The sequence below is a fragment of the Physcomitrium patens genome, chromosome 1, assembly GCF_059467195.1.
Source record: "Physcomitrium patens ecotype Gransden chromosome 1, ASM5946719v1, whole genome shotgun sequence".
NCBI classification, from domain to species: Eukaryota; Viridiplantae; Streptophyta; class Bryopsida; order Funariales; family Funariaceae; genus Physcomitrium; species Physcomitrium patens.
The window spans coordinates 23,265,653-23,275,706 of record NC_143410.1 but is presented as its reverse complement, the minus strand read 5'-3'; the positions used below and the strand labels follow the sequence as shown (position 1 = coordinate 23,275,706).

At 26.4% G+C, this 10,054-nt stretch overlaps 1 non-coding gene across 1 annotated transcript; it reads left to right on the top strand.

The window, feature by feature from the left end:
- Nucleotides 1–8,199: 8,199 nt before the first annotated feature.
- TRNAQ-UUG (transfer RNA glutamine (anticodon UUG)) lies at nucleotides 8,200–8,271 on the top strand. The gene has a single exon. It is a non-coding gene; the product is annotated as a tRNA-Gln (tRNA).
- Nucleotides 8,272–10,054: the final 1,783 nt, after the last annotated feature.

Genomic DNA, 10,054 nt, shown 5'->3' with positions numbered 1-10,054 from the left:
GAGTTCCTTTAGCATGAGCCCCCACCAATCGGCGATTCAGTTATACAGTAACTTTGCCGACTGATGCCGACTGACTGGCTGGCATTGCCACGCTGGCCCTAATTCCTGCCACCTAGCGCTCTTGCAGGCCTTCACATGACGTGGCACACTAGGCCCTTTGTTTCATTCCCGATGTGAAACAAAGACCCTTTGTTTCGGATTTGGGGTCTTGCCTTTCTCCAAACATCAATGCAATCACACACTAAACAACCTCCAATTCTTGTTTTGAATATTTTGGTCCAGATTGGTAGGTTTTGGATATTGCAGTGTAGCATCCACGGGCTTGAGTGACAGGTTTGGTGGGATCCGTTTCTTGTGTGTGATTGCTTGTATAGTTTTGATGACATTTTTCTATCATTAAATGTATTTTGGTCCTGATTTTGTAATTCTCTAACAATGTTTGACAGTTGTTTTTTTAATTGTTTTTGGTTGGTTATGAACATACTTTTGGCGCACAATGCCTTGTTTAACAATAATAAATTATCAAAATAATATTTTAATAACAGATACTACATATTATATCAAAGGTAGTGGTGTCTATTTGATTTTTTTATTCATCTATTCGAAATATCATCTATCTATAAGTTCACCTATTTAAAACTAACATTTTACTAGCAAATTTAGTATCTTTCTTCAAACCGATAGCAAGTCTTTTTTTTTAGCTTCAATTGTTACTAATAAAGTATCAATCTAAGCCTTGGTTTTTATTTTAATAAACTTAATATAATTAAATTTAAACATTCATAAATTTCTAAATAAACTTCAAAATAGATGTTTGAAAAATATATAGTTATATTCATTAGCAATAAAATCTTCATTGAGATTATTCACTATAATTTTAAAAATATATATTTTGTTGTTAGTTTATATATTTATAATTTAGAATTATATATATAATAAATAAAAATAAACCTTTAATTTATAGTAATAAACTCAAATGGTATTATAATTTATTATTTAGTTCTTTCAAAATTATGATTTTTAAAATTTTTATGTAATTTATATTTAAACATATAATTATGTTATTCTATATATATATATATATATATATGTATATACATATCTATTCATGGTTATATACAAGTATATATATAGTTTTAAAAACAACATTTTTTATCAAATATTATAAGCATAATCTTTTCTATCATTTTTATTTTAATTCTTTAATTTTTTTTTTGTAATTTAATGAATGTAATAAAAAATGCAATAGCTTGTAATATTTTATGTATGCATGTGCTCAAGCTTGTACTGAAAATTCTTCAATATATTAAGGTAAAACAAACCTCAAGAAAAATATTAAAAAATACACCTTTCTAACTATACTTGAAGTTGCTGTAAATACTGATGAAGAAATTTCATTTGAAAAAAGAATCACCATCTATTATGTAATTAATAGAATTTTTAAGAAGATCAATAAAAGACATAATGTTTATAATTATTCAGCATATTCTACTGTATTATTATATGATAAGTATAGCTTTATTCTAATTATTTTTTATGAAAGAGTTAAAAGTATAGAAGCCAATGACAACAATGATCAAGAAGAACAAAAAATAGATAGAAAGAATCAAGCTAAAAAAAATAACATATAAGAATAATAACTTATTCCTCACATTACTTACATTTTTGTTGTATTTAATGGATAGTTATCTTAAACATGATAAGATTAATTATAAGAGAATTATTAAAAATATATTATAAAAATATTAAATTAATTCAAATATTTCTTAAATTGGTCTATTTTTAATAAAAAATAGTTCTTACTTCCATTACTTCAATTGACCTCTGCTCTAAAATATAATACGCTCTACTTCTAAATTCATTTTGTAGTGTATATTAGATATAGAGTATATGTTCAAGAATTTTACTTTTACAATTGATAGATCTAATATTTTTAAATTAGTAAGATCTATCATTAATAGGAATTAGTGATAAGGCTTTTATTATTTCAAATTATAAAGGTTCTTTGCATGCCAATGTTTCAAATTGATCAACAACTTGACTTGGTCATTATTGCTCCAATGCTCTTCCTAACAAGGCCATGTTTCTTTGCAATAGACAATTTTCTAGCTTGAGTGATGTCTCTATTAATTTAAACAAATAACTTCTAACATCTTCTTACTAATGAGATTTCAATATCTTATTCATGACATTAAGAAAAGATTCCAATATTTATAGTGCCATTATATGTATACCTTAAGTGTCTTACAACATGATTTCTTTATAGAGGTCTTCACTTCATTTATCATATTCTCTTAAAGTAGCCTTGTATTGTCACAACTATCTAACTTTTGTAAGATATCAAAATAGATAAAAATATACTATTTCTAAGGATAAATTTACTCATTGCTTCTCCTTTATCATGTCGATATAAGATGGTCATATTATTTGAATAACAACCTCAAAATATGATTTATTTATTTATTTATTTATTTATATCTATCTCAAAAAAGTCTTTGTCTTCTTTTTTAACTACAAATTCAATGATTTATTTAAATACTTTTTTATAGAATAATCAACTATGATTATGAGAAACTTGTATGTATTTTTTTATAATTTCATAGATTTAATTTACAAATGCTTATAATAGACCAACTGTCATGGACATACTCATATAAGCTAGTAATTACATATACAAATAGGTAGAAGTAAGTAAAAGTAGTTAAAAATAAGTTAATTCTATAGTATTTAATATGAAAGCTTCTTAGAAGCTTTATAGATGCTGGTTTGACTTCATAGGTGTCTTTAATTGACTTTTTAGATTAGAAACGTGGTCAACAAGTTGGCCATGTGCCACACATGTTATTAGCTTGAAGATCAAGCTAACTATGTGGCCCACACGTAGAAAAACTTGCCTTGTAAGTCAAGGCATGTGTCCTACAAAGTCAACACATATTGGAGGTCTTATAGAACGTCGCCACATAGCCCCTAGTTAGATAGTATATATATAGAGACAAGAGTGAAGCCTTCTTTACTCTTGTCAATTCCTTTCTTGCTTCTAGTTTAGTTTCAAGGGTCTCTAGTTTTCTTGTCTTTTGGCAATAGCCATTCTAGTTTTTCTTTCAATATACATACTTATTTATTTATATTTTGTTACCTTTCTTTGAGTGAAGGCTCACTTGTCTGGATTGTTTTTTCATCGAGTTCTTGTCCTTGATACCAATTTAAAATTAAATCAATCCTTGAGTTCTTTCTATATGTTTTCGTGATGTGATTTAGCTATCATATAATATATATATATATATATATATATATATATATAATTTATACTTTATTACATAATATAATAAAATTTATATCAATAGATTTTAGTTGATTAATAAATATAATAAGATTATTAATTTAAAAGAAATTAGTTTAAAATAGGTACTATTGAGTTTGATTTATGTTGATAATAAATTTTATATATTTAAAGTCATAATTAAAAAAATTAGTGATCATTGAAATATTACTATATTTAATTTTTTAAACATTTAACACACATAATATATAAATCTTATTAGAAAAAAAGATTAGAAAGAAATATTGATATCAAAAAGAATAGTTATATCATGTGTGTAGATGAATAGAGATGGATAATAGAAATCTCTATTCTTATTGGCTAAAAATCATGTCTAATGGACTTCAAGAAGACTTACTAGGAATTAGAATTGCTCTTTTAGAGTCATTCATATACTAAAAGCTAAGTATCTAAAAATTAGATTTTAAAATATGGTTTGATTTAAAAATTGAATAATTTGGAGTTATTATAAAGGAAATATAGGCACTCAAATTCAAGGTGTTGATTTTGTAACTATTTTTATCCTTTGGAGCATGACACATGTATATCAAAAATAATGAAGAATTGATAACTAAGATTAAAGAGAGTACTTTTAAAGCTACACTTTATATCTACACTTCATAAATTTTAAGTTAAATTGATGGAAATATTGAGAGTTGAACTTAGTACTTGTAATTTAATGAAAATATATTATTTATTTATTTAATAGTTATTTTTGAGCTATATTTAAATAAATTTAATTATTTTTTATAAATTAAGAGATTTTTTTTGGAGCCAAAACTTAATAAAGGTATAAAAGATGGATTTATATAGCTATAATAAAATTTTAATATGAAGATAAATCTTTGAATGAATATCATGGATTTTTTGTAAAATTATTGTAAATCTAATATATCAGCATTTGATTACATATAGATCGGCATAGCAATGGCAATTAGAGAATTTATAGATGCCATAGACAAACTTATGTACAAACTTAGGTATAAAGGGTTCTTTTTTATAATTTCTTTAGTTATTATTATTATTTTTTAAATTTTTTTCATATTAAAGATAAATATTTTATTAAAACTTAGAAAATAAGTTAATAATAAACTCTCTACAACTAAATTCTTAGACTCTTCTTTGATCAAAAATAACATAATGAATTTATATTCCTGAAGTAGGAGTATTTTTTTGTTCAGGTGGCAACAAAATGCTCTTTGGAATTCTTTATTCAAGTATTTTTAAGATAATTAAGAAGCTCCAATACATTTGGGTATTTGCCCTTTAACTGGCTCCAATGCATTTCAAACAATTTTATGGTGCAAAAGTACAAATACTTTAGAAAATTTTCTATAATGTCTCTTTATCTTTATAGTATCAAAGTATTTTTTGAAAATTTCTACCATATTTTTCTAATGTGCCAAAGACAAAGTAATAGTTGTAAACTATAAAAATAAATCTTGTAAGTATAAAAATCAAAGCTAGCCTAGTGTGAGGCCAAATTTCACCACTTGATGAAACCTATGCCACACAACAAGTCCAAGAGGTGGAATTGGAGAGCCCCCAATTGTGTAATTGTTAGATTAATTTAAATCTTTATATTAAAAATTCAATTAGTTTTAGGCCTTCCAAGCAATGGTTACCAATATTATATTAACATGTTAAATAAAATTTACTATGAAAATATAATAAAAATAATTAACTAAGTTATTACTATTAATTGACCATAAAAATAAAAACTTAAGTTTGAATTAAAAGCCAAGTTAAAAGTTAAGTTAAAAAAGTTAAAATTAAAAGGTTAAGTTAAAAAAGTTAAAGTTAAAAATTAAGATTAAAAGGTTAAGTTAAAATTTAAAATTAAAAGTTTAAGTAAAAAAAGTTAAGTTAAAAGTTAAGATTAAAGGTTAAGTGAAAAGTTAAAATTAAAAGTTTAGTTTAAAAGTTTAGTTTAGAAGTTAAAGTTAAAAGTTAAAGTGAGAATATTAAAGATTAAAAGTTAAACTTAAAATTTATTAGCCAAAAAGTGAAATGTGGAGTTTACAAGTCACTATGAAGATGATAGTAAAAATAAAGTGAAAGAGGTGAAAGCGAAGATACCTTGACAACACATAAGGATTGAAGGCAGCGACCCCCTTCTACTCCAAAATTTGCCAAAATTTGTAATTGGTTTTAATTTGAATGATTCTTAGCTTGTTGCAAGGCTGACTTGAAGACGCTTTTGATCCAACAATCCTCGTTGCAATCTAATGATCCAGTCGTGAGAATTCATCCTTTGAAGTTGAGTGATCCAAACTGCCGCGGTGACCAACCCTCTTCACTTAGAAATTCACTAAAAATTCAGATTGTCTTTAAATTCAACAAAATTTCTGCCTTTTTGAGCTTATCTTATAAGGCTTGATGCTTCCAAAATTTCAAATAAAGTCAATCATCAGGCACTGAGAAATACCTTTCTAAACTCGATTGATTCAAACTACAAAGGCAGTCAACTCCCTCAAATTCAAAAATTCACCAAAAATTCTTTCTTACTCCAAATCAAGCAAGTCTTATCTTGTTGGAAAGCCAAAAACAAAATCTACAACTATTTAGAATCTCACATTGAAAAAACAAAAATTAAATGACTGATTGAAGAAAATCCGAGGCCCTTGAAACCCCTGGGGTATTTGAAAGGCTGAGGAGATATCTACCTCAATGAAACATATTTTAAAACTTAATGACCATCCTTCAAAATGCAAAATCCATACATACACAATCACAAGGTTCACAATGAGAATTAAAATCTAAATAAAATTAAGATTAGGATTTTGGCCAAATTTTGGCATGGCTCCGCCTTTCACCCAAAAGAGGAGAGAGAGAGAGGGCTTGGAAAACCAAGCCTCTCTTATACAATTGAGTGGAGGCTCGTAGTAGGGTGGCTACATCTCCACCCTTGATTTTTAAGATCCCTAATCTAGATCTACGGCCTTCATTCATCCAAGAGCCAATCTCGTTACGAAGGTTGATGGTTCTTGTATGTGGTCAAGAAAGCATTTTTTTTGTAAATCTAACTTTACTATTGTGTTCAAAACACCTTTTTAAGCTAAGATTAACTATGCACATGCCTCAATCCATGCTTAATTATAATTTTCATGGAAGTTTTTACTTACAAGGATCTTGGCAATTTTTGTGAAATTCTTCAAAATGAGAATTTCATTGCTTCTCTTGTATTTTGAAGGAGAGGTTGCTGATCTTGTTTTCTTCACTCCACGAGGTAAATCCGGTACCACCATTGCATTAAAAAGACTCCCATTAAGTAGTAGAATCACCATGCCGCTTAAATTTGTCGAATTTGGAGGAAAATCCAAAATTATCATTACTAACTCCCCTAAATCTTTTAGAGAATTATAATTCCAACTCCTAAATCATGTGAATGATTATAGATGCATTCATAGGCTTTTAACCAACTCTTATAGTAATGACTAACAACCTCTAAATTATTAAATTAACTAAGTTACTATTCTAATTTTCTAACTCTTATCACTTTAGTCCTAATTAACCTAATTCAAGGAATTAGGCTATAATTTATACCGTCAAGGGTTTTAATCCTAAAAATTCTATTACACTAAATTCTACTTATATAAATCCTAATCTAACATGTTTAATTATCATAAAATAGGAAAATAATAAAAATTTAAATTTTAGAGTATAATTGAGAACTCACATCTAGATTGGTTGCTATTATGACTAATTTTTGATAAGGAGAAAACTAACCTAGCTATTCCAAGGTCCAAATTTAATATTCTTTATTTTTTTATACTAAAAAAACTATTGCAATAACAAAGTTTATATTAAAGTTTGCTATGCCAACATTGTGAAGCATCAACATCTTAAATTTATTTGTTTTGTGTATATAGTCAATTATAAGATTATATAGATATCTATACTATATCTTAATTCAATTTATATGCATATAAAATAATTGTACTACCTTATTAGACAAATGTATTAATAATTAAAATAATATCTATCTTTATAGAAGATAATTATAAAAAAAGAAGTAAAGTTCACTCTTATAATTTGGTTTTGTAAAGTCACATTTGTTTTTTTATAGATTATATGATTAATTGTAAAAAAACTAGTATTTTTTATTTGTAAGTCAATAAATATATATTTTGATGCTTCTTTAGCATTAAGCATGTATGCAACAAATATAAGTTTGGTTGCTTGAAGCCAACAAGCATCTAAATTAGTATTAATATTACTGTAGTTGTAATTATATTTGTTGTTGCCAACTAAGATATTTTATTAAATAAATAATTAATAAATGATTAAAAAATAATTTTTTAAGTGTAAATAAAAAATAATAAATATTTATATCATATATACACAAGGCGGAAGTGACTTTTTTCACTTCCGCCCTATAATTTTAAAATAAAAGCTATAAAAAAAGTTGTAAAAAAAATATATATATCTAAAAATTTTAATTCTGTAATAAAAAAAATTATCTAAAACTCACAGAAGCTTGCCAAACAAAAGCTAAAAGGAAAAAAAATACAGGAATAATTGGCATTACATCAACAATTGGATCAAAAATAGCATAAGCTTCAGGTAATTTAGCCAAAATGATACCATTTAAATGAAACGCGTTATCTAGATAAATATTAAATATAGCTAGCATTTATGTTCTCCAATAAAAATTATTATAATGATTTAATAAAAAATGAAAAAGACTTCATTAGTTAATAAAAAAAGCTCTTCGGTATATCTTACTATAGGTTTTATTAGTGTCAAAGAGGTTATATATTTTTAACAAGAGTTATTTTCTTTTTTTATTAATATTAATAATATTATTTAATAATAAAAAGATAAATAAAGCACTTGACAAAATATAAATATAACTATTTACTAATAGTGTATATTTATGGGGCGTGGCCAAGTGGTAAGGCAGCAGGTTTTGATCCTGTTATTCGGAGGTTCGAACCCTTCCGTCCCAGATTGACTTTTTTAACAAATATATAAAAAATATAGAAAAAAAAATTTAAATAAAATATTAAAAAAATTATTTCTATTATTAATAATTAATAATATATTGTATTAGAAATACCATAGTATGACAATTACATAAATATGGCAAGGGATATTTCTATGGTGTAAAATAAAAAAGATAATATTATTATTTATTGAAAATTTATAAAGAGATTATATTTATGAAATTAGCTTATTGGATGTATGCTGGACCTGCTCATATTGGAACCCTCCGTGTAGCGAGTTCTTTTAAAAATGTTCATGCTATTATGCATGCTCCTTTAGGAGACGATTATTTTAATGTAATGCGTTCTATGTTAGAAAGAGAAAGAGATTTTACACCTGTAACTGCTAGTATAGTAGATCGTCACGTATTAGCACGTGGATCTCAAGAAAAAGTAGTTGACAATATAAATCGAAAAGATAAAGAAGAGCGCCCAGATTTAATTGTATTAACACCTACTTGTACTTCTAGTATTTTACAAGAAGATTTACAAAACTTTGTTGATAGAGCTTCTACCACATCAAACTCAGATGTTATTTTAGCAGATGTTAATCATTACCGAGTTAATGAACTTCAAGCCGCAGATAGAACTTTAGAACAAGTAGTTCGCTATTATTTAGAAAAAGCTCGTAGACAAGGAACATTAGATCAATCTTTAACAAAAGAACCTTCAGCAAATATTATTGGAATTTTTACATTAGGTTTTCATAATCAGCATGATTGTCGTGAATTAAAACGTTTATTACAAGATTTAAATATTAAAGTTAATAAAGTAATTCCTGAAGGAGGCTCTGTAAAAGATCTTCAAAGTTTACCAAAAGCTTGGTTTAATTTAGTTCCGTATCGAGAAATAGGTTTAATGACAGCTATTTATTTAGAAAAAAATTTTGGAATGCCTTACGTATCTATTACACCTATGGGAATTGTAGATACAGCTGAATGTATCCGACAAATACAAAAACATGTAAACAACTTGATTCCTAATAAAAAAGTTGATTATGAACCTTATATTGATCAACAAACAAGATTTGTTTCTCAAGCAGCTTGGTTTTCACGATCTATTGACTGTCAAAATTTAACAGGAAAAAAAGCAGTTGTTTTTGGTGATGCAACTCACGCAGCTTCAATAACTCGAATTCTTGCTAGAGAAATGGGAATTCGTGTAAGTTGCACAGGTACTTATTGTAAACATGATACAGAATGGTTTAAAGAACAAGTTCAAGGTTTCTGTGATGAAATTTTAATTACAGATGATCATACTGAAGTAGGTGATATGATTGCTCGAATCGAGCCATCTGCAATATTTGGAACTCAAATGGAACGTCATATTGGTAAACGTCTTGATATTCCCTGTGGAGTTATTTCTTCACCAGTTCATATTCAAAATTTTCCGCTAGGATATCGTCCGTTTTTAGGTTATGAAGGGACTAATCAAATAGCTGACTTAATTTATAATTCTTTTACTTTAGGTATGGAAGATCATCTTTTAGAAATTTTTGGTGGTCATGATACAAAAGAAGTAATCACAAAATCATTATCAACAGATACAGATTTAACTTGGAATTATGAAAGTCAATTGGAATTAAACAAAATACCTGGATTTGTTAGAGGTAAAATTAAAAGAAATACCGAAAAATTTGCAAGACAAAACAATATTACCACTATTACTGTTGAAATAATGTATGCAGCTAAAGAAGCATTAAGTGCTTAAAAAAAAGGTTTAAATTAGCTTAATTCAAATAAAAAAA